This window comes from Castor canadensis, chromosome 10, assembly GCF_047511655.1.
Source record: "Castor canadensis chromosome 10, mCasCan1.hap1v2, whole genome shotgun sequence".
NCBI classification, from domain to species: domain Eukaryota; kingdom Metazoa; phylum Chordata; class Mammalia; order Rodentia; family Castoridae; genus Castor; species Castor canadensis.
The window spans coordinates 118,409,381-118,435,987 of record NC_133395.1 but is presented as its reverse complement, the minus strand read 5'-3'; the positions used below and the strand labels follow the sequence as shown (position 1 = coordinate 118,435,987).

General features: G+C 38.0%; 1 protein-coding gene and 1 long non-coding RNA gene across 7 annotated transcripts in view; both read left to right on the top strand.

Moving 5' to 3' along the window:
- Positions 1 to 26,607, top strand: part of Fhit (fragile histidine triad diadenosine triphosphatase) — a 1,296,971-nt gene that overhangs the window by 928,853 nt on the left and 341,511 nt on the right. The window lies entirely within an intron of this gene.
- On the top strand, positions 8,770 to 25,756 carry LOC141411517 (uncharacterized). Its single transcript, XR_012436330.1, has 3 exons — positions 8,770 to 11,284; positions 12,203 to 12,277; positions 20,649 to 25,756. It is a non-coding gene; the product is annotated as an uncharacterized lncRNA (long non-coding RNA).

Genomic DNA, 26,607 nt, shown 5'->3' with positions numbered 1-26,607 from the left:
CTTTTTGATGGGGGATTTGGTCGGCTACCGCTGGCTGCTGGGTATCCACCAGAGCAGCTTTCTGTACCGAGAACTTTATACATAGGGTTTAGAAAAGCTGAGCACTGAGACTTTAAGGAAAGCTAAAGAGAACATGGGACAGTGCCAGTCTAAGGACTGAGACTTTAAGAGTTTTGCTAATGCAGTTTTTAGATGTGGCTGCTGTTGTTTGCAAGTCTGAGCACTGAGACTTTAAGAAAGCTAAAGAGAGAACTTGGGACAGTGCAAGTCTGAGGGCAAAGACTTTAAGAGACATTATGGTAAAGAAAAGCTAAGAGAAAACATGGGACACAGTGAGTCTAAAGAACGAGACTTTAAAGAACAGAAAAGAAGACTTTAGAAGCAAGGTTTTAAAGAAAGACTTTAGAAGCAAGGCCGTAAAGAATAAAGATACAGAAAAGAAGGAGAGTAAAAAGAAGGGATTAATAGAGATAAGAGGCAATGAGGCTATTGTGCGTCTCCATCTGAGTGCCCAACATACCTGATCCCAACTTTCTGCATGTCTGTCTGTCTATCCTTTGTCCTTTCTACATCTCCTGTCACCCCCAGATAGTCCAGTTAGGATTCTAGGATGAAGCAAGAGAGAATCTTTTTTTTTTTTTTTTTGCCTTTCTGCCATGTGATATGCAGAGCCTTTTTTCCCTCAGGAGAAAGCAACCACAAAGTACCATCTTGGAGACCATTACCAAACATTGAATGCTGACACCTTGATCATGGATTTCCTAGCCTCCAGTACATGAGAAACAAAGTTTTCTGTTTATGAATTACCTGCCACCAGGTATTTTGCTATAGCACCATAAAATGACTAGGAGAATTGATAAACTTTTCATCTTTACTGCAATATAATGAGACTAATTTTTTTGTTGTTGTTCTTGAGAACTTGCTTTTATTATTTGGATTTGTGACCCAGAGAGTCATCCGGAAAAAAGAAATATTTATTTAATAAGAATGTAGAATGGTGCCTTATGAAACCCAAGTAAAATATATGCCAGAGCCTTTGGAAGAACCTATACTTCAAAACTCATAAAAACCTGGACAAAATGATCTGCTTTTTGTCATCTTTCTGCACATCTGCACCATGTTTTCTTCTCTGAGAACCTTTGTCTACCTCTGTTGAGTTCACATAACAGGTCACATGAAAGCCTACATCTCTTGAGTTAATACATTGTAATAGCCAAACCACTTCCTTTTCTTCCAATTCTAAATACATGAGTTGGGATCAAGTGCCTAAGCCTAGGTTCATATAAACATGGTCACAAGTAGCTCATCCCTTTAGAAAGGGCAAGTGAATTCCAGAGAAGATAATGGGCAGACAACTCAAAACATGGTGCTTCCAACACATAAAGAGAAGACATTGGTCTCTACCATTACCTTCTTGCTAGGGAGAATGCTATCAGGAGAGGCCTGAAGTAGCAGTAAGGTCATAATATTCAGCTGAGAGTGTGAAAAGAATAGGCAAGATCAATGCAGAAAGTTAGCCATATAATATTTCAAAATGCCTTGCATCATTGAATTCCTATTTCAATCTCTTTAAAATAGCTGTTAGAATTACATATTCATAGTGATTTCAAGGAAATTCTAAGTAGATGATATGCTAGGTACAACACCCCTGTATGCTGAGTCTAATCTCCTTAGCATGTTAGCTTCCATCATCTTCCCTTTGCAGTATTTCTCTATTCACTGTCATTCTCTATTCTACAGCAATAATGGGCATGGAATTCAGTATTTTACTGAAGGAATGAAGGATATCACATCTCCTTCGTATGTATCATTTGTCTCCTTTGTAATTTTAGTTTTACTTGTATTATTAGTTGACTAATGTCTGTTTCCCTGCCTACATCTAAATGTTATGAATTCCTCACAGGTCTACTGTCTGGCACATAGTGGGTGCTTACTATATGTAGGATGGATGGATGAGTTCTGCTGTTTGATACTTGAACCACCAAAAGTTTAGAGGGAATGGGTTAACAAAAGTCTTTGAGCATTTGTAGACCTCAACCTGATTTTTTTCCTTATTAAAAAAATTCCTTTTTTTAAAATTTACAAATGTATCATTTATTTGCTCACTTTAATAAATTCAAAGATGGAAAAGAATGTGGAAAGGCAAAGTGATTTTCTCTTCCCACTCCTAATTCCATTTTGCAGGAGTTAGCACCTGAACCGCTTAGTATAGGTTAAGCATGCCTTACCCAAAGTGCTTAGGACCAGAATTGTTTCAGATAAAGAATTTTCTTGATTTGGGAATATTTGCATAGACTTTCTTTGTTGAGCATTCTTAATCCAAAACTCTAAAATCTGTAATGTTCCAAAATCTGAAATTTTTTGAGTATCAAATTAATTATCAAAATGTTTCAAATTTTGGAGCATTTTAGAGTCCAGATTTTCTAATTAGGGATGCTCAGACTGTATTATCCTTTCTGAAGTTCATCTATTCTCATAGGCTATTATGTGCATATGTATACAGAGCTTTATTTTGTCTATTGATCTATATTTTTGTTTGGTTGGAAATGGTGATATTTCTATATACAGTGTGATTTTTCTTTTTTAAACTTAACCTATGGTAGCATCCCTCTTGTCAATAGATCAATGCACCAGTTATCACAGAGGACAGCACCAAAGGGTGATTTTGATGCTGAAGGACAGTAACTTAACAGTACAATGCAACTTGGCCTTGTTATTGTTAGCAGCTACTTAGCATTTACCTAAGGATGATTTGAGTAGAGTTGGTGAATAGCCTACAGGCCAAAGCCAGCCCACTACCTACTTTTGTACATAAAGTTTTATTGGACCACAGGCACATTCATTTGTTTGTGCATTGGCTATGAAGGATTTAGTGCTGTTGTGGCAGAGTTGAGTTTTTGACAGAGAGGTCATACTTTCTGCAAAATATAAAATATCTGCTTTCTGACCCTTAAAGAAAAAGTTTGATGACCCCTTGTATGGGCTATGAGGGAACAGTCTGTCTCTACTTTATAGGTCCCAAAATCAAAGACTATGCAGTGGGCCCAATAAGTTTGGAGACACTAAAATCACTTAGTGTTTGTGAATATTGTAGTTGTCTCTTTCTTTTGGCAAGTTTGTGATAAGTGATTCAGGTAAGTGGCAAGGATACAGAGAAGATGCCTGGCATGTGTGGTTATTATTGGTACAGTTTCCCTAATTAGGGTCCTGTTTATATTTCTCAAAAAGCCTCATATATATCCACATACCCTCCACATGTGTTTGTTTAAATGGAGTTTTTGTAGTACATCACAGGACAGTTGATAAACTACAAAATAATTAAGCCTCAGCCCATATTTACTAGTGTCACTCAAAAGTAACAAACTGTGATGTGTACAGTCTTGGATTTCTTGGTTGGAACCCATCCATATCAATACTTACATAGGACACGCTGGCATCTCCATGAAGATACAAATGATTAGCCAATAGTTTCCTGAACAGACTCTTCCTATCAGTGAAGAACACTCAGCTGACTGAGGTTTAGTTGACTTGCAGATCTCTTTGGGTTCTTTGGTGCAACAGGAGGGCATGTGACACCAAGCAGAAGCTGGAGCAGGATCCAGCCCTGCCTAATGGTAGCAGGGCCTTATTGTCACCCATGTACTCTGAGTCTTGGCCAAGTCAGCAGTAAAATGGAGACTTTGAATGTCATAAGCAGACTGGATCTTGAAGCTTAATAAGTGTAATGACCATGTAACTTGTTTAAAACACAGTTTCCAGGGCCTCAGGCCTAGGCACTAAGGGTTGGACCCTTATAGGGTTCAGGAATCTGCATTTGAATTGACCTATCTGTGTTAGTGTTCTTTTCATTGCTAAGAGAAACAATTTAAAATGAGGAAAGTTAATTTTGGCTCCGTTTCAGAGGTTTTGGTGATGGTTATCTGGCTGCATTGTTTCTGGGCCTATGGTGAGGCAGTATAACAACAGATTACCTTATGGTGGCTCGGAAGCAGAGAGATGGGGGGGTAGAGATACAGAGACAGAGGAGAGAGAGAGAGAGAGAGAGAGAGAGAGAGAGCGAGAGAAAGGGAGAAGGGAGAAAGAAGAAAGGAAAGGAGAGAAAACTAGGAGGAGTTAGAGGTGGTGGTGGTGACAGATAAGTTATACCCTTCCAGGGCACATTACCTGTTGACCCACTTTTTACAAGTAAGCCCTATTTCTCAATGCTGTTGTCAGATTATGAATTTATCAATGAATTAATCTATTGATGATGTCAGAGCCCTCATGATCCAACAAATTCTTTCCCCCCCACCCCACTTCCAAATGTTCACGTCTAAGAAAAATCTGAGTTTTGAGTCAGACTTTGTCATAAATAAACTGCATCCTTCTAACTGTTGTCCTTCTAACAGTAGGATTATTTCCTTTTCTCCCACCTCATTTTTCTCTGTAACATTTTAACAGGTTTGCTAATCCTCATCCATTTCATCTTTGTCAGGAATTTTCCAAATTCCTGACATGCTCAGGAAGCATGCTCAGACAGACTGGCAGCTCCATGCAGCCTCCAGTCAGGTCTGTCTTGGTCTTCCTGACTCTGTACCTAATACATGAGTTGTTGCATGAGGAGGTGCTCAGTAAATGCTTGGTTACTAATAAATAATGAACAAACAGTGCATGAATGGAATGAAGCAAAGCAGAGTGAATCTTGGAAATTTTGCTAGCAGTTAGGGAGACCTATGAGGCTCTCATATGCAGATATTTTACGTACCGGAACCTAGGTCTATCCATTTCAGAAATGGTTTCTGTTTAGAGACTTGATTTGAAAGCCATTCTTTTAAACCTGAACTTGTGCTTTCTAGCTTTTTCTTATTCTAGCAAATGTTTCCCAACCGCAAACACAGTCCTTAATCACGATCTGTGTTAAACAAAAGTGGATTTTCTGTTGTTTTCAGCTTTCTAAATCCAGAGAAAGTATCTAAGGAAAGTGATTTTTGAGATACATATATCATATTAGGCAATTTTGGATCCTCTCTGACCTGTTCTTTTTTTTTTTTCTTTTTTTTGCATCCACACTTTGAACTGTCCAATAATGGGAAAACATCACTGAAATAAAAAAATGTTTTCCTTCTTTTCATAATTACATTTGGGAATTAACCTGGCTTGAGTCATCAATGTTCTACATTAAAATAGTAACAATAAAGGATAGCTTACAATATTTAAGACATCTTGTATAGGAAAGGTGTATAGCTAGCACATTTTTACTATAATTTTAATAGTAAGATATTGTGTGATATTCTTGGGCATTTTTTAGAGCACATGAATAGGAATTCACCTCCCCTTTTATTCGTTTTCTCTAGAATCATCTCAGCTTTGGCATGGGCTGTGGTTTCTGCTTGCTCGGGTTAGTGTGAATTGGAGAAAGAACTAAGAACTTGGCAGTTGGAGAAGTAACTAAGAGCTCACCACTCATTTCCTTCCCACACATATTTTTTGTTCATTGGGATTAATATTTTTTCAAAAAACCAAACCAAACAAAAAATGAACAGGGAGAAGGTAGGGTTTTCCAGAGAGGGTGGTACGTGAATGACTGGAAGCAAAAAGGAGGGAGGAGAAGGATGGCAAGGGGCAAGGAGAAGAAAAGGCCAGGAAAAGGAACAGCTGGCAGAGCAGAAAGCAGAGGGAGGCTCAGCAAAAGTAAAACCTATTTTTAACTATTTTTGAGACTGCTTTAAGAGTCAAAAATCAACTTCTCTTCTAAAGAAGTCCCCACCCACAGTTGCTTTCCTTCTCCCATTCTGGAAAAAGAAATGCCAACTGCAATTGTGTAGAGCCATTTTAAAAAATAATAATAACAGGCTCCATTTAAAAGCAGGTGTGAGGAGCCTGTGTCTGTGTTCCTATCACAGACAGCATTTTCTACAGCCACACATGACCTCTCTCACACTCCCTGATTGCCTTCACACGGTAACGCCCTCTAGCTGTGTTGGTCTATTTTAGATTCATCCAAAACAATAGTAGCTACACTTGCTAAGCACTTCAGGAGCCAGGTCTTGGGTTGTGGGGCTTTGTGGCACTCTACCACTTAAGCCATGCCCCCAGCCTCTTTTACTTTAGTTATTTTCCAAATAAGATCTCACATTATGGACCAAAATCATCCTATTTATGCTTCCTTTGTAGCTGGGGTGACAGGCACACACCACCATGCCCAGCTGAGTGATTGAAATAGGGTCTTGCTGCCTGAGCTGTCTTTAAATAACAATCCTCTCGATCTCTGCCTCCCGAGTAGCTGGGATTCCAGGCATGAGCCATCGTGTCTAGCCTTTTGTACTTTTTGGAAAGGATTGAGCTTCAAAGAGACCAGGTAGTTCAAGAATACTTGTCAGTGGTACAGCTGAGATCTGAAGTTGGAATCTCTCTTCCTTCTTTTTTAACTTTTAATTCTAAAATAACTTTAAATATGCAAAATATAAAAGAGTCAGAAGCATAATATAAAGAATACTTCTATACTCTCTTGCCAGATTCCCTAGATTTAGTACTTTATTCCACTTATTTCATTATATTCTCTGTATATGTACATATGCATATTATCTATGTATACATACGTTGTGTTTTCATGAAATGTTTAAAAGCAAGTTGTAGACCTGATGTTCCTTTGCTTATTTAGTACATAAGTATCTAAAATCAAAGATACTCTCTTAGAAAAAAAGTACAGTTATCAACCTAGGAAACTAATATTGATAAAACACTATTTCTGATCTACTAACCTTATAGAAATGCTTCAGTGTCCTTTTTTCTGGTCCATGATCCATTCCAGAGTCACACATTGCATTCAGTTGTCCTGCCTCTTAGTGTCCTTTCATCTCAAATAATTGCTCAGACTTTGTCTTTTGTGACTGACATTTTTTTAAAAGTATGGGCCTGTTACTTTCCAGAATGCTTCTTAATTTTGGTTTGTCTAATGAAATGTTTCTACATTTCTGGCAGGAATAGCATATATCCTTCTTGATTAATGATAGCAGATAGTGCCTGATGTCCATTTGTTCAATTCTGGTGATGCCTGTTAACTTTGATCACTTGGTTAATGTATCTGCCAGATTTCTTCACTACAAAATAACTTTTAGTTTTTAATTAACAAGTATCTTATGGGGAGGTACATTTAGATTTTTTTTTTTTGTTTTTTTTTTTTTTGCTGTGCTGGGTATCAAACCCAGGGCCTTACACATGCTAGGCAATCACTCTATACCAAGCTATATCCTCAACTAAAACTTCTTATTTTTGTTATAACTTCACCCTCTTTTTAAAAATGCCATCCACTAATGCTTCTTACCTACAATAATTACTGTTGTTATTCCCAAATGATTTTCCTAATTTATTCATTTCTTATTTGTTATTTGAAGTTGTACTATTAGAAACAACCTCCCTTCCTCTCCTTTTTGAAAATCCAATTTTATTGTATATATTTGAGGCTTGCAACATGATATTATAGAAGACATACAGATAGTAAGTTGTTTGAAGCAAAGAAACATTTCTGTCACTTAACACAGTTACATATTTTGGGGACATGAAGCTAAAATATACTTACTTAACAAAATACTTAATAAAATACGATTTTATTAACTGTGGTCTTCATGTCATGCATTAGATTGCTTGACTTGTTTATCCTCCATATCTGCTGCTTTGTATCCTTTCTTCCCTTTTTAATTACTCACTTATTTGTATCAGTATGAAAACATAGATTTATTTTTATTGTGAGTTACAATCAGTATTATTTTGTTGCTCATATTTTCTCCAGTTTGGCCAGGGAGCTCCTATTTATTGGCTCACCTGTCCTTTTGTCAGGCCCTCATAATTTTTTTCAACCATTTCTTAGTTTCTGGCATCACAAGATATTCCAAGCTCATCTGTTCCTTCCCTTTCTCTTCCCTGGAGGAACACTGGTTTCTTTTACTGAACAGTGATATTTAGAGATGATGAGCTACACATCAGGTGTGCTTATTTGTACTGGAGTATCATTGTTTTTCAGCCTCTCAGAGGACAGAGCTAGGAAATGTATATGTTGTCTATTGATACACACGCTACATCTGTGTGATCTATGTCATTCTGTTTGTACATTAAAAACTTAATTCACGAAGATATCTTTAATCCTGTAATAGGTTCTCTTTAGGCTCTTCTTTTTCCTGAAATAGATACATTGAGGTCCTGGAATGATTTTTAATTGTCACTACTTTCACCAACACTTCTCTTTTGAATGAATGCTTTTTTCTCTGGGAAAAATGTATTCTGTGTCTACCAAGTTTTTATCTATTTTATTTAGTGATTCATTGCAAATATATCACTAGTACATAAATACAAGCCAAAAAAAACAAAAACCACAACAAAAGCAGTTAAACTTTTCTGCCTGAAGTTATCTTAAGTTATTGTTTCATAAGGGAGGAGGAAATGAATTTTACTTCCATATTTTGACCACATATAACTTTGGTAACTATTTTACTTTTATGTGTTTTGTTTTCCAATAAAACAAAGTGATTGATTTTTTCCCTTTTGATCATGATTGCCTTAATGTCTTTAAGTGATTCCTTTTGCTCTTAAAAATTAGTTTTGAAATAATTATTTTGCTACTAGGAACCCTCAACAGTTATGACCAATTCAAAGTACCATTATTATCACTCTGTTATGTGACAGGAGGTAATGATTGCTTCTAATATGTGTCTTACTATACCACACACTAGTATTGCTAATCACAACCTGCCTCTGACCTTTTCTTTCTCCCCTCCTCTACCCCTTCCTCCTCCTCAACCCCTCTCTCTCTTTGTGTCTCCTTTCTTTGGAAAAAGAAGAGGAGTGGGTGGGGGGGGGGTTAGAGGAGAATGAGAGAGGAAGGAAGAGGAGGAAAATAAAAAAAGAAAATTCCAAAACCTTTTGGTTCAACCTTATTACCCCATGGTGTGACTTGGGGAAAAAAACACTCTTTCTTCTTCAAGGAACATATAATGAGAGTCTATGAAGAAAATATGAATCATTTTCTAACTTGGCTATTTAAAGAAAGAGAAATAGGATTTTCTGAGTTTCAGGCACCTGCAGCTTAACATTACAGTACTGGACTTTATTCTGAGTATTTTGAATATTTATGGTGCTTGATGTTTGGACTTTTTAAAAGGTCACTTGAAAATGAAGTCACTTTCATTTTAAAGTAAAAGAAGGTGAACATGAAAAAGGGAAGAGCTTTTAATGAAACCCATGATGTCTGTTCTCCTGCAAAAGGTCTTCCCTTCCTGTAGTAATTGTATTTCTTAATGGCTTTCCTTATGTGAGCTGATTGCATCTTGACATATGAATGTATTCCAGCTCATGGTCTGAGAGACTTCTGTGGTGACTGACAAAGGCTGACACCTTCGTTTCAGCTGAAGTGGCTGTTGCAAACACAAACATATCCATACTATTAACTCACAACATGTACATGAGTGTTTTTCCTGGTCAAGATCATTCACTTGCAAATGATAGTCACCAGTTTAAGCAATCTTAAGAATAAAAAGAGACATCATTGTAAGGATTCAGGGATGTGACATAAACAATAAGGGGAGGACATTTCCTGGACTTCATGGGAGTACCAGTCCTCAGGACCAGCACCCCAAGGGACCACCGTTCTCTTAGCATCTCTGTGCCTTGTATAATAGTGAAAGGGATCTTTGGTCAGATTAGTTTGGGAAATGTTTCATACTATATCTGTCAGCTTATAGAGTTTCACAGTGTACTTTGGGAAGTTAAAGTCTCTGAGAAGGTCTACGATAAAGAAATCTGTTTAACCTTTTACTCAGTGCTACCCAGACTCACTTGACCATTGCTTTGAGAAATGTCATTTTAGACAAACCACTTGAATACTATAGGATTAACTTTGATTGCCTTTATGGACTTCATTTGCATTATTTTGTAAATGATATGGATGATGACCCATACTTGACTAGTTCAAGGTCACACCACATATTTTTGAGGCTCTTGGTTCAGTGCTCTTTCTACTACTGTTTGTATTTGTGAATCCTGGCTGAGGAACTGCTTCCTTGTGGCTATTTACTTAATACTATGCCAGATAGTCCTATATTTTAAAGAAGTTCCTTACTTAATATTGCATGATTATTTTTTATTCCACTAATTTTTCTACATTGGCAGCCTGTGGCTTCACAGAAGACACATCAATATAGTTATGAAAGTTACTTTATTTCCTGGATATGAGAAATATATTATTAGCTGTTTCTGGTCATAGGTACCTTGATTCCAAATCTTGTTAAGGTTTTTGTCATTCTGATGGTGACATTCCAACTGGGACATTTCAGAGAAGTTGAAATTGGCTAGCATTTAGCCCAATCTTTGAATCCAACCAGAATAAGTTTGGTGGAGCTTGCCATAATGCTCATCTATTCATTTCCAGTTCTTCATTTCTTGCATTCAATGGAAGGGAGGGGATGTGTCAAGGGTTCTGAGAGGCGGCTCAATGGCCTTAGTAAATAAGCCAATTTATCGAACTATAGACTAGTGAGAATAGTGAAGTTTTCCAGGAATGGATGTTTGGGCAAAGTGGAATGAATCAAATAGAATACCAGAAGTGAATGTGGTAGGGAATAAATATCGAGAACAAACTTTGGTAGTTTCTACCAACAAGAATAGCAAGTTCTTAGAGTGAATCCCACACCTCTTCTTATGGATAATTAGCAACAGTAACAGAACCAGTGACAATGTCTTATGTGATATGTGTGTCTTGTTCTGAAAGCTGGGTCAGGTGTTATATTAAATACCTTTGAGGTGCAGGCTCATTTCTGACATCCAGTGGTGTGTTGAATGGATGAATAAAGAATTAAATTTTAATCTGTTTCTATCTAAGGTAAGAGTTTTTGATTCTCAGTGGCTGCAAAGAGAACGAGGCATAGCTTGCCTCCTATAAATTTATTACATAAAAAGAAAAAGAAAAGTGGCATGAGAGAGGTAACTGTGGAAGTTTAGAAATGAGAAAATCTATCAAGGGGTTATAGGGGAATATTTAGGCAAAAGGAGGAGAATAAAGGTTTAAAATTTTTTTATATGGGTGCATCGGTTAATGCTTTCAAAATACTGATATGTAACAACTATCCTCCAAATGTGAAGACTTAAAATAATTATTTATTGTGTTCCTTGTGTCTGTGTGTAAGCTTGGCTTGTCCTGACGTCAGGCTGTGTGTTAGCTCCATGTGTCTCTCATTCTCTTAAGAACAGAGAGAAACCAAGATGACCTCTTGTCATAATAAAAGGCAGAAATGCAATTCAAATTTCAAGCCCCTGGGTAAGTCACAGCTTTTAACATGCCATTGTCTAAATCAAGTCTGGTATTAGAAGTGTGCAGGAGTGTACTCCTATTAGGGAGAGGAAATAGAGAGTGAATTTTCCCTGGATAACAGTCTATTTTCATGGAAAACACCAGGTTATTTTGTATATCTGGTGAACTGGTTAGGAAGTACCAGAATTTAGATCCTAAAAGGGACCTAAAGTTTCCATGAGAGAGGCTTGAATTCCAGCAGAACATCAAGGAAAGGAATGGGTTTTCACAGTGAGTAAGGGTCCACAGGGCATTCCACAGAGAAGAGGGCACTGAGAACACCTGTCCAAAAACCATTGGTATCTTTTGAAAAAGCAGATTTAGAAGAAGAATAAAAGCAGCAGCCAGGTTGTCAAGGCCTGAAGAGGGTGAGAAATAGTGAAGTGGGGGCAATTTGTATCAGCATCTCTTTTGAAGACATCAAGGGTAGGAGATAAAGGAGGTTTTGAAATGAGAGAGAGCAAAAGTGAGAGAATGCATGCAATGTGGTATGAAAGCTTATATTCAACAAAAGAAGATTCTGGGGGTTTTTTGATGTCCCAGGATAATGAGTCATAGATGATGGAAATAGAATTGTTATCCTTATCTCTCATTCAGTATGTGATATTTTTGTAAGATAATAGGCAATGTTACTGAATAAGGTAATTCCCTCTCCCAATAGTTTTGTCAGATACAAACTTTTAAATGAGATCTGTTGAAGGGGTCATGAAACTCATTAATCTTGAGAAGATCATCCCTCCTACTTAAAATGCTCAAGAGACCTTATTTTCAAACATTAGGTGGGGGCACAATGTTTACCTGTGCAGTTAACAAGCAACTTACTAACACAGACAGTTACTTGAGTTGTTAATTAATGTTTAATTTTTTAATTGCTCACACCTGCAGAAATCTGCCCCAATAGGAAAGAAGACCTAATTTCAACTCAGGGTAATAGAAGTTGGGATTTTCTTCCGTGAATGTGTAAGTAATTACAATCCCTTTGTATTGTATATCCCTAGCCTTAGTGACATAATGCATTCATCTGTTGATTGTATATTGACCATGAGCTTAACATTGGGTACCTTGGTGTGGGATCCAAAGAAGGAGATGGTTGAAACTCTCCCCTCAGGCACCAACCACTCTAGCTGTGAGAAGGTACGCATAGGTGAGATAATGAGAGAGTATTAAATACTGTACTGTGAACAGAGAATAGGACAGGAGAGAATGTTATATGTTCAAAGGGTGAAGAACAAAGGTAGAGATACAGGTTGCCTGGGTTTGAATCCTGGCTTGTCCACTTGCTAGCTCTGTAACATCAAAAACCTCCTCAATGACTCTAAAGAATTATTGGAAAAACTAAGTAAATATGTAAAATATGTAGAGCAGTAACTGGCACATAAGAAAGCATGTACAAACTCTTAGGTGTTCTTGCTTTTTTCATGGTGGTATTTTGTTGGTTTGTGGGAGTTTTTTTTTTTAAATTTTATTTTTAATATGGTACAGGCCACAAGACACAAGATTTAGAGAAGGTGATGACAGCCTCTAACTGGATCCTTTGCATAATGTCTCATAAACATTAGCACCAAATCATCTAAGAGAATTCTTTTCTAGCTGCCCTGAATATGATTGACTGTTTTCTCAAATGGCAAACTGGAAGAGTGTGCCAGAAGCCACTTTGATTTATTCTTGTTAAAGCAAGGGTGTTAACCTCTGCAGGAGTAACTCCCTGCTGTGATCAGACCAAGGCTCTGTGAGACTCTTAGCTTCTCCTCCTCCACTTTTTTCTCACCATCACACCTCATGTCCTTCATCACTGGTGCCTCACCTCTTTTTTTACTTTTCTACTTATCATTCCCATTTCATTATCACTGGAAAGTCAGCTACAAGGTGCCCAGGGCTCAATCTTGGCAGGCAACTCTGTCCTCCCCTTAATCATTTAGGCTAACTTGACTGCAGTTTGTAAACAGATATGCATTTACCAGGCCTTACCCTAGAGATACTACTTAAGCTGCATTTGGAAGGGTGCACAGCAATTAGGCATGCCAAGTGTGGACAGTCATCCAGGTGAAGGTAAGAGCAAGCCTAGAGTCTCAGAAGTAAGGAAATGCATGCCATAATGAAGGAACAAAGAGGCCAGGGCAGGTACATTTGCACCGTCTGATAGACATGCCTTGTAAAGTGCATATATCATTTAAATTTTTTAGTAGTCACTATAAAGAATGAAAGTTGAAATCAATTTTAATAAAAATATTCTTAACACAATATGTCCAAAACAGGATCATTTCAACCTGTGAGCAATGTTAAAAAAATTAAGGTAATTCTTTTACATTCTGTTTTTTTGGCACTAAGTCTTTGAAGTCTGATTTGTATTTTACACTTGTTTATCTTGGTCTAGGCTCAACACAATCCAGAGGATCAGGGCCCACATGTAGTTTGTGGTTACCTTGTAGACAGAGAAGAACTAAAATATGGCAAGAAGGAAACAGGGTAGAATGGATGAGGGTAGAAATATAGGCAGGAGCAGACAAGAAAGGGTTTTGCCAACCATGATAAGGCTTACATAAAGGTTGAAAAGAGATTTCTTTTCTAAAGAGAGGGAAGCCAGTTTTTAAAACTAGAAACCCAGCCCCAGTGTCTCATACCTATAATCCTAGCTACTTAGGAGGCTGAGCTCAGGAGGACTATGGTTCAAGGCCAGACTGGGCAAATAGTTCACAATACCTGTCTCCCAAATAACCAGAGCAAAATGGATTAGAGATGTGGCTCAAGCTTTGGGAGATCTTGCTGTGCAAGCCTAAAGCCCTGCATTCAAACCCCAGTCCCAACAAAAATAAATAGATAAATAGTAGGATTCCTCCTGTCACATGAACAGTACATAGTTGTATTTTAACTGGTTCCTTTGAAGGTAAGAAAAGTGCCATTCAACTGTTCAGAATAAAACTTGGAAGTAATTTACCTAACATGCTCACAGCAAAGTTAAGGAGGAAAACCAATGTCACCCCAGTGTAAAATCCTTCTGTCTCACAGACTATACTCTGAGGTCAGAGCAGTGGGCTCACTTTGGGTACATTTGTCCTCTAAACAGAGCTGACCAGTTGGAGCCCACTGCTGGCATCCTAGAAGCATCTATAGAACATGGCAGAAGCTCCCAAATCTTGATTGATCTACCCTGATTCATCTACCACAAGACCTAGGGATACATATGCCCACTGGGTTTCTTGAGTTACATCAATATCAAGTGAGTTCAAAATACATAAATAAAGCTATGTAATAATCATACTTTGGTTTGTTTGTCATGTCAACAGAGACCTGGCATGGTTAAGATGCTCAGTAAATATTTGTTGAAAGAACCAGTGCATAAAGGGGCAACCCCCCTTTTTTGTGATACTGGGTATTGAACTCAGGGCCTCATGCTTGCTAAGTAAGTGCTCTACCACTTTGAGCCACTTTTTGCTCTTAATTTGTTTATAGATAAGGTCTCATGCTAACTTGCCTGGGATCGTCTTGGATCAAGATCCTTCTGTCTCTGCCTCCTGAGTAGCTGGTATTGTAGATATGCCAGGCCCAAGGCTTGCTTTTTTGGTTTTCTTTTTTCTTTCTTTTTTGGTGGTACTGGGGTTTGAACGCAGAGCTTCCCACTTTGCTAGACAAGTGCTCTACTACTTGAGCCACACCTCCATCTCTTTTTGCTCTAGTTGTTTTTGAGATAGGGTCTCACTTTTTCCCTGGCCAGCCTGGACTGCTGTCCTCCTATTTATTTTCCCTACTGCAGCTAGGATGACAGGGACATACCACTGTGCCCAGCCTTTTCTTTTTTGAGACAGGGTCTTACAAACTTTTTGCTTGGAATGGCTTGGAACCATGATTTTCTGGCTCTCTACCTCCTGAGTAGCTGGGATTACAGACTTGTACCACCATGCTAGGCCCAAAGCCCATGTTGGCTTTATTATGAGGCGCCCACAAGCATTGCAGGCACTGAAAGAAACTATTGGGACCCTGGTGGAAGATGCAAAGGTAAACACAATCCATGCTTACATTATAATTTCTTGGGTGTTCTGATTCTGAGCACATGGAGAACTTTTAAAAATTGGGGATGTCCTATCCTCCCCTAGCTGGTGGGGCAGACTCTGGGCACTCCTGATGCTTCTGCACCCACTGCCTTGGATATGGATATCAAGTTGGCCCTTACAAAGTAGTGTGGTCAGCTACTTTGGAGGGAATAGCAAGTAATGGAAACACACAGGAGAGGCGACTAGACCAGCTTAGAATACTACCTGAAAGAGGTAAGATCTAATCTGCAAACTAAAGGACAAGGACAAGCTGAGCAAATAAAAAGCAGGGAGAGAAGTGTGCCAGGCAGGAGAAAAACTGTGTATGATGAATGTATATTATTTCATTCCTGCCTTCTAATCACCCATTTCACCAGTGTATGTGAAAGTGCTCAGAAAGGTGTAAACCCTTCTGCAAATATAAAGCATTATTATTTTATGGATTCTGTTTGAGGAGACGTAAGTTGGGTGATGGGTGAGCAGGATGAATATTTGATAGGCAGGGAATGGTGCTCCACAGTGCAGAATGTCTCTCTGAGAAGGAACGTCCCTAGAATCTCAGCAACTCTCCCTCTTAGCCACATTGCCCAGAATTTCAGAGTTAACTGAATTATTCAATATGAAAATAATGATTAACCTGAAAATCTCTCCAAAGTATGTCTCACTTGCTGTCTTGGACAAGTACTTCATAAGGGCAGGGGCTCTTCCTGCCTTTTTGCGGGACCACCAGTGCCCAAAGCAGTGTTTTATGGAGTATGTGTGCTTGGCCAACACAGGTTGTCACAATGAGTAATTGAAGTAAAACGGTTACATTAAGACCTTTATCTTTAAATGATTTGGTGTTTTGTCATGAATTGTAACAAGTTGTAACTAAACTATATACAACCTTACCCTGGAAATTGTTTTCTGTTATTTTAGAATTGCTTGGATATTTTTTATACCATGGCTAATACAAAAGTGCTTCTCATTTTTTTTTTTTAAAGCAATTCAAACTTCAACATAAAGAACATGAAATTCCCCTGTTTGCTGGTCCATCTACAGAGGTCACTACTGTTAGAGCCTGGTATATATCTTTCTAGCATCACTTTAGTCTGATCACAAACAGGATCTCGTTACATATTGGTCTTTGGTTCTTTTTTCTGCCTTTGTATGTTATGGAGTTTTTTTCCTTGGGAGAGCATTAGTCACTCTTTTTTAATAACTTCATAGTATCTCATCTATAAAAGCATAATTGATTTAGCTATACATATATTTTGGCAATTTAGTGGTTGAGAAACAATATTGCAAATAAACATTTTATACATATATTTTATTTACATCAATGTACTAATTTAGTTTGGAGTCTTAGGACTTGCTAACTTTTTAAAAGAACAGCTTTTCTGTTATTCAGTCATTTCCTTCAGGCCTTTTTTTTTACTCTCTTAATTAAAAATCAGGTAGAGAAAATTATTTTTCACTAAGAGTTTTTAGTTGGCTGTTTGACAGCTTAATTGTGAAATATAAATGTATTGTGGAATCAAATCAAATATTTCAAATATTTCATCTACACACACACATATACACACATACACAGAAAAAAAGTCTCTAGGCTAGGTTGTAGCTCAGTGATAGAGCGCTTGCCTGGAGAGTGCAAAGTCTGGGTCTGAACCCCAGCACTGCATAAATAAATAAATGAGAAATGGTTTCTAAATGGGGTTCACAGCACTGAATGGTTTGTGTCCCTTGGTCTAGGGAACATGGTAGACCTAGGACACCCTGTAGCTCCACCATGTGTGGGGTTTCTACCATATCCCCACCATTCATGCCATAATCCTAATGGAGCTTTCTAGACTTACACAGTGCAAACCTACACAGCTTTATGGACCAGCTGTGATGTCTGTGGTTTTCCACAGTCACTGTTTTATTTTTCTTGTTCTCAGGATCTCCAGCTTAACCCCAGGTACTTTGATGCGGAGTGAGGATCAGTTACACTGTGTGGTTGAGAAAAATCAGGGACAATATATGCCCCTTCAGAAAAGCAAACATTTTTAGCTTGGAAATAGACATTGGGACTATCAATAAGTGCCTTGTTGAATGAACAAATAAATGGATGAGAGTAAAGCAAATAAAATTAAACTTGTGGCTCCTCAGACCATTTTCTACATCATTTATTGCCCCTCAAAGTGTTGGTCTGAACCTGCTGCCACTGTTGGGAATGGACAGGAATGCACTGGCTTAATTGGGGCATCCATCTGGATAACAAGCTCTCACTGGGTCTTTAATGATGGAGTGGGGCTGTCGGGTAGAAATTCCCAAAGCCTCTAACCCTTGAGCCTTCATGTCGAGTGAAAAGAGAAAGTGAAGAGCTGCTATACAAGTGACTTTAGCAAGATACAAGGTCTTCCCAGATCAATATCCACCAAACAACAAAGGCAATTGATAAGTTAAGCTGTGATAAGCCAGATAGTACCTGTGGGCTCTCTTGACAAATGTGACTCGCACATCCTTTATGTTATACATCATGTAAGGAGGAAATCAAAGATGAAATAGAAGGTTCTTTACTTTTCCTAGTTAAATGAGAATATGTAGCATTGACTGCCCATCTATTTTTAGTAAGGTTACTCTTTGTTACAAAAAAAAAAGAAAGCATGTTCATTTGTGGTATGGTTTCCTGCCATGTGTGTACGTTTATTTCATTCAATAAATATTTAAGAGACTGTTGTGTGGCTGACATAGTCCCGAGTCTTGGAATATATATTTCCATGTCTATGTAGCAAGATGTACCCTGATTTTTACCACCTCTACCTTAGGTACTGAATTCCCCGAATAACTGATTATTATAGAGACCTGTTCACAGACAGATTATACTAGAGTAGGGAGTCTTTTATTAAGATGTAAGTTGGGGGGAGGTCTAGTTTATATCACTTAATAATAGTTTTTAAAGTGCCTACTACTGTGACAGGCACTGGGAGTGAGTGACCAGCAAAAGTGATAAAGCATTATATCAACACCCATGGGTTTATAATCTGAAGGAGTAAAATCAACCTGCAATACACAGTTAACAACAGTATAAGGTGGCATATGGTCATGTGACCAAAAGTTGCATAGACCTTTTGGAGGTTGGAAGATGGAGCTATAACAGTCTAGGGCTCCATTTTCTTAAAACCAAGTTTCTAAGCATGCACTCTGAACATAAGAGTATAATGTGTGTGTGGAAATGTTGACAATGTGCTTTAATTAGCAGAACATTAATAAGTAAGTAAAAAAACAACTTCAGCGAAACCTAAATCTCTAAAAATCTCCCAATAAACTGGTGAATGGAATGCTCTTGGATTTCATTGGGGGAAATTATTCTGAAGATCAAGATAAAAAGGAGAACAAAGTAAGAAGAGCTTCAGAAATCAGCCTGCATTGACTCACAATTACATTAAAAAAAAAAAGAAGAGTACTTTCTCCTAGGGATGCCCCCCACCAAAACAAAAAAACACGTAATTAACATCCTGAGATTTTGAACTATTAATTCCCAACTTCTTGGCCTACAGTGTGTCAATGTCAATTGAGAAAGGACCTTTGTTATTTAAGAATGAGTTCAGCTGCATGTAACAGAAAACCTACCTAACAGTGGCTTGAACTGACAGATTGTATTTTCTTATATAACAAGAAGTTCTCCTGTCAAGGGCAAACACAACAAGGGGATTGGACTTTGATCACATGATAAAGTGAGAGCACACAAGGGAGGGGTGAGGATAGGTAAGACACCTAAAAAACTAGATAGCATTTGTTGCCCTCAATGCAGAGAACCTAAAGCAGATTCTTTAAAGCAACTGAGGCCAATAGAAGAAGGGGACCCAGGAACTAGAGAAAAGATTAGTTCGAGAAGAATTAACTTAGAAGGTAACACACATGCACAGGAAATCAATGCAAGTCAACTCCCTGCATAGCTATCCTTATCTCAACTAGCAAAAACCTTTGGTTCTTCCTATTATTGCTTACACTCTCTCTTCAACAAAATTAGAGATAAGGGCAAAATAGTTTCTGCAGGGTATCAAGGGGATGGGGGGAGGGGGAAGGGGTAGGGAGTGAGTTAGGGAAGCAGGGAGAAATGACCCAAACATTGTATGCACATATGAATAAAAAAAGAAAAGAAAAAAAAAGAAATACAGAGTTAGTTTCCTACCCCACCCCACAAAAGAAGTTCTCCTGAATGTAGATCCCATCTATTTCAGTAATTCTTTGGATCTGTCATTTTGCAAGATGGCCACCCTATTTCCTGGTATCATGATCAAATTCACAGCAGGAAGAAAAGGGGAGAGGTGGCACCAGCAGCTCCTGTTCATTCATTTGACTAGAAAAGTATACAGTGTTCCAGAGTAGCACCCCCCCAGGAAAGTTTTGCTCACCTTTCATTGGTAAGAATTCTACTGTGATAGCCACATTTGTCTTCAAGAATGAGTTCAAGTCTTAGAAAATGAGTGGTTTGCCACAGAATGGAGCCAGGCAGAAGAGAAAAGGGTTGGGAATGAACAGTGGATAAAGTAATCAAACTTTCCTGCAGCACTGTTTGTCCAGGTGGTATTCAATCAAAATAAAAGCGCAGAAGTCTGTCTTTAAGATCTTTTACCTACGAATAATCAGGTCTCACTTTTTTCTGTGTGAAATGAGAGATTTGCCTACGGGGAATCCACATTTTAAAGTGCTTTCTTGCTGTAACATTTTAAGATTTCTCAGATCCTTGTGTAATGCTTAAAAACTTCACAATACTAAATTCAGCACACTTTGGAGGGATTGCTGTGTCATAGATACCTTACATACTTAATATACACGATCTCATTCCATCCTCAGCGCACCTCTCTGAGGCTGGCACTGTTGTGCTGTCCACTTTGCAGGTGAAAGAAATAAGATTAAGGACAGATTAAATGTCATATAACATAGTCAGGTGACGTCTTGGGTAGTGGCTAGATCAAGATACATTCCAAGGTGTGTCTGACCCAAAGGCCTTTCCCTTTACCCCCCAAGCTTTAGAACTTGAAAGGCTTCTTCACATTTTTAACGGATTCGGTTTTCTTCAGCCTGGCCGTATGTATAATGCACATGCTGTCATGGTTTTCATTTTTCCAACTTCCCATTTTGGTTTGGAAAGTTCTCTCTTCTTGTGAGTTAATTGCTCTGAATCTCAGGCCAAAGCAGGAGAATCAGGAATGAATATAGTGTGGACATAATGGCTTTGAACCCTGATGTGTTTGTTTGAATCTCACCTCTGCCACTTGCTAGAGTGTCACTTTGAGCCTGTAAAGTATCATTTCTGAAGTGTCATTTCTTCATAGGCAATGGAAAGAGTATGACATTACTCGGTGGCTTTCTAGATGAAAAGAAAATGAGGTGATCCTTGTGACAGCATCTGTCAACATATTAGGTAATTGGTAACTATTTGTGAAAGATGTCAAAGGACAAAGGAAGAAAATGCAAATATAAACTGAAGGGGGCTTATCTGGCAAATACTAAATTTGACTTGACTAGTGTGATGCCGTATGGATATCCTTTGTTTTTAGTACACACACACACACACACACACATACACACACACACACACACACACACACACACTACATACTTTGCTTTACCTCATGTCCACTGTGTGAACTTGAGTCCACTGCAGTAACTTCAGCTCTTGGACACTATCCTGTTATTGGCTCACATAGCAAACTCTTTCTGTCCTTGCTCTCCATCATTTCAGAAGGTGTGTGATACAGAGGCTGTTTACTGTTAGTCACAATCTAAGAGGTACTATGGGTAACAGGAAGAGAGTGTGTGCTCTGCCTATGGTTCAAATACAAGGAAGAAGTACAGTGGGAACACATGTGGGAGGGTGGCTTAAGGCAGCTGGGTATATCAGTTGTGTTATTTTCCTTCATTGCAGCTAAAAATTATTTCCAGAGCTCAATGAAGTAAATTCCAATCTAACCATGTACATCCAAAGGTCAAAATAAGACTTATGAACACCGTAGTTTTATCATTGATAGGTAATTACTTTACTTTCATGTTCCCTTAATAACTCTTATTTATCTTGGTGAAAGTAGTGCATGCACCCAGTAGATGTTCAAGCAGAAAGGAAAAGCATATGAAGAAAATTAGGTTTCTCTTCCTTCTCCACTGTGACCTGCCAGCCTTTGTCCTCTAAACAGTATCATTGTGAAGTTTCCTGTAACATTTCACAAAAAGAAATTGAGCATGTGTCAACATGAAAACAGCGTGATACACACAGAGCCTTTCAAATCTTTACTTAACGTCATGGCATTGTAATACACTCTTCACACCTGATTTTTCTTTCTCTTTCTTCTCATGCTTGGGATCAGAGCCCCACATGCTTAGCTCAGCTACCACTGAGCTGCATCCCCAGCCCACATCTGGCTTCTTTTTAATTATAGTGTGTCTTAAAGTGCAGACTTGCCTCATTGTTTTTTGTGGCTGCACATACTGCTTTGTATGTACATTTGATGGAAGGCAGGGTTTTCCCAGTTTTGTTTTGCAGTGTGTGCATATATGTTTTGCTAACATTTACACCCAGGACCTCTCTCTTGCCAGGCGAGTGCTCTACCACTAAGTTATATTCTCAGCCTCAGGTTTTATTTGTATATACCATACTATGAAGAACAATCTTGCACATGTTTGTATATATTCTTATAAGTATATCTTTAGGGAAAATTCATAGATATGAATTTACTGGGTTAAAGAGTTATGAATTTGCCACTCTGATAAGACATAGTCAGATGTCCAGTGCATAAGAATGCTTGTAACAACTTTTCCTTCCCATCAACCAGGTAGAGGAAAATATCTCCTCGTTGTCTCTTTTCCCTGGGTTTCATTTGCTTATCTCTCTGTGGATTTCTTAACAATTGGAGCGGCATGTCTTTCAGGGGGATTTTGTTGGATCGTCTGGGCTTCTAGTTCTAATGCTTATCTGAAGGAAAGGGAGGCAGAGAAGCTATGGTGAACCTGGGGAAATCCATGCTCTGGTTGTCTCACCCAATGTGAATTTGGTTGGACTGTGTTTTCTGATTCATGAAATCTCAATATGGGTGGTGATGTATCTGGGGCATAGCACTTCCTTAAAGGCTAAGATTTCTTTTCTATATTCAGGCTCGTCTAATAATTGCCAGAAAAACAGCCATATTGCTACAAAGTTGATTCCATAAACCAGATGCCAGTGGGAATTTCTATGCCCTATGGAGACCTAACTATAATTAACTTGAACCCCCAGTCCCACAGTTCATAAGAATTTAAAGTTCTCTCTTCCTTCTCTGTGGACTCATGAGAGTACATTTTTTTCATTCTCTAGTTCTTCCAAGTGTGTTATGTTTTTACCCCCTTGATAGGATGTGCAGTTTTTCTACATTTTTTCTATAACAGTCCCCTCTGAGGCATTTTTTTAAGCTGGAAACTAGAAGAGAAAAGAGGTCTCATGTTGGACCATGTATTGAATCCATTCTGGCTGGTTATTTTCATCTCCCTCCTACATCTCTGATTCACTTTCTCACCTCTTTGGGAAAGTTTGCCCTTCTTTGAAGCCTTTGTGGCCACCAACATCTATGTCCTTCAGGGTTTGATTCCTCCAGTGTTTAATACCTTTTAAATTATGCCCTTCCAGAAAGTTTGTTGTGTTCTCCCAAAGAACTTTTTTGCACTGAATTCAAACTCCAGTACCACTTAAAAAAAAAAACCTGTTTTGCTCCATTATCCTTCTTTTAATCGTGTTGGTATATCTCCCTTATGTAGAACATTTCCCAAGTACGTTACTATTTTTGTTCATTCGTTTGTTCTAATTGGCTGGTATTTGGTCCTGAGGATTAGTAGAGGAATGCCTTCTTAGTATAAACCCAGCACTCTAGTTGAAAAATAGTGTATGACCTTTGGGGAAAGGGAGACATAGGCTTACATTCAGGCCCTATCATTTATTCATGTGTAAGGTAAGCAACTTGACTTTTGAAACTTATTTCCTTTCAGCAATATAAAGGGGAAAGTTCTTAATGGAACATTTTAAACACTGGAAATGATAAATATCGAGTATATAGCACAGTGTCTGCAAAGCAGAAAGTGCTTTAGAAAATGAACGTTAGATAGTGACTCTAACCTATCCTCATTCTTAATATCATAAATCCTGACTTACAATTTTTGCTAACTCCTGTTTTCATTGCTCATTGTTTCAATTCTTCTTCTCAACCCTCTAGGACAGTTCCTCAGAAGACCAGGCTTAATTATGTAGTTGCCTAATTAGCATACATTTAGTACCCAATTAGTGCTTATTAATTGGTTGATCTTTTGGCTAAGAATTCACCTCCCTTCTACCTTCCCATTAATCTAAGAAAGCTAAAATTCACTCTCAGTAAATTTTTGGTTTCTTTCCTTGATGCCTTCCTTTGAATCAGATTTCAGTATTCTGACATGCGACATGCCTTCTTTTTCTTTTTTTTTTTCTTCTAGCAATAAACCAGTCTATCTCATTTATTGCTATTTTCCAAGTTTCCTTTTGTAAATCTCTTTCTTCCCTTTTCTTATCTCCTACACCTGCATTGGCTCCTATTCTGGTTGGAATCCATCTCTGGTGTCATAAATGTCCTTATGTCTGTGTGATTCCCCTGTCTGCTTTCCCTCCAGATGATACAGTCTCTTTATTTGAAAGAAAACATCATTTGTTATTTAGCATTTGAACTGAATAACAGTGAAATGTTTGTTTAAAATTAATGCTTTGAGCAAAGAACCCTCTCTGTTTACTAGCCTTGCAATATTTTAATATTTAACATGCTATGATGTAAAACTTGTGGAAGAAAAATCTCCTGGTGTGATCTGGTTGCCTAACAATTTACATTCAGATGCAATATTTTATTTGCTATAATTAGTCACTGACAAAACAGAGAATCAAAATGCTAAAGTACAAAATGCTCTTGGTTTTTTATTTCAGAATAGGGAAAAACCGTTCATCCTTGAGGGCAAAAGCATAAAAAAGGAAAGCTAGTTTAGTCAGATATCCATCTCTACAAGCCAGGTCTTCAGCAGTAAGACTCAAACCTAAGAGGAAATTACAGGACTGCCAGGGAGTGTTTTAAGAGGATGTGTGATGTGGACTTGAGGTTGGAGGGCAGGGCTCAGGGCCATCACATTCCATCTTTTACTCTAGAGTCTCACTGTGATTTTAGATACATTCATTCACTGTGTGGCACCTATGGCTGCACTTTGAAACCATTGAAGTTACTTAGATGAAAGGTATCAATCCACTGGGCCCTTGTTAGAAAGTAGCCAATGCTGGCCTTCTTCCTTCCTCCTATTATTTACACTCTTGAAAGCCACAGGTTTCAATTCGACCGTGGGTCTAAGTGGAGTATGACAAACAACACCCAGGCATTGGTGTGTGCCAACCAGTAGCCCCTCCCTTGATTTCCTCTACTGTGAAGAAAGCCCTTCTTGCATTCAGAGACAGGAGCTCTCACACAGCCACATCTCAGCCCTTTTACACATCCACCTCACCCTCATTTCCAGTTTTAAAAGTTAAAAGCATTTCTGTTTCTGAGATTCCAAATAGGGTTGCCACAATGAAGTTTTCCAAGAAGTAAATAACAGAGGAAACTGAAACAAGATTCTTTTTTTCTAGTTAAGTTTAACAGGTATTCTCAAAAGAGAACAAACATTAATTCTGGTGTTGCACTGAGGGCAAAAAGTTGTACTACATTTAAAAAAATCTGAAAATGGCTAAGACAACTGCATATTGAATCCTTATAGTTCAAAATTTCATTTTTCTCCTGAAACATCTATTTTCTTCACAATATGTTTAAGCTTTCACCCAACTTATTCAAACTAGGCTGTATATTTTCAGGAGACATTATGGAAAACCATTTACAAAGAACAGTTAATATGCATTCCAATATTTCTGACATATAAAGTAGCTAATACAAAGGATTAAGCTTTACATAAACCATATGTTGTCAGGATTTGAGGAAGGTTCTTAGGAATATAGAACTGTATTAGGTGATACATATTTAAAAAGATAGTTTTATCTAAGTAATCAATAACACAGGATTTAGTAATCCTTAATTAGTCCCCAAATATTGATTTTATTATCTAAATTCATTTTAATTTGATTTTTACATAGCTAGAAAGTTGATTTTGAGGTTAAAGGATTTCTTTCTTTGTCAGGAAACATTTTGTTTTTTAATATAAATTATACTTTTTGGTTTATACTTTTTTGTTTATGGTTCAAGAAGGTATAGGATTTATTCAAGGTTAATAATGTCACTTGTCTATTGCCATATTTCTGCCAATAATAAGGCATTGAATGACTATCCATTTTTTTCCTACATATCTGGACATGTCTATCAAAGCGAAAAAAACCCAACTTAACCAAAAGCAAAAACTGCTCACTGACCACAATATCAAAATTTAACACCTATGAATTCAAGTTTTTCTTTGTATGGGATACATGCTGTGATCACCCTATGAGGTTCTGCTGAAGTTAGGCTATGGATTTAACAAATACATAGGAAAGTTTTATGAAAGGAAAGGAGATTTTTTTTTTCTTTTTTTTTTTTTTTTTTGCAAGGTCACATGGATTCTCACAGTGCAGGGACAAGGCAAATAAGAACCAGAGAAGCTCTCTAAGCAGACCTCATGAGACTCATGTGCACAGAAAATCTGCTTCTTTCTCCCGTGTACCTGGATTTCATTGCTTACTGCTTACATAGCTTCTGTGCTGTCAGAAGATCAGCTTGTACTGACCATGCTTGACCCTGTAGCACCAGCTCTTCCCTAAACTCTCATCACTTGGTCTGTGTTACCAAATTCACATTTCCAAGAGCAGTTAAAAATGTTTTGTTGTATTTTATCCAAAACTTCTGTGTCTTGTTTTGAGATGGTTTTATAAATCAGTTACATTATTTATCCCTCTTGAACCTGGAAGCATTCTTAGAATCCTTCTTAAAGCAGTGTTCTTCGTTGTGGTCTGTGGATTAAAATTGACTTGCCTGGTACAATGGATTAAAATTGACTTGCCTGGTACAAATAATCTTTTATGTCTCTCTGCAGCTAAGCAGAACATTTTTCCTTTTTGGTGGTACTGGGGATTAAACTCGGGGCCTTCAGCTCACTTGAGCCACAACAGCGGTCCTTTTTGTTTTTCTAGTTTGTTTTTCACATAGTGTCTCGTATGTTTTCCCTGGCTAGCCTTGGTCCAAAATCCTCTTGCTTCTGACTCTAAAGAAGCTGGGACTGTAGATGTGTACCACCATGCCAACTCTA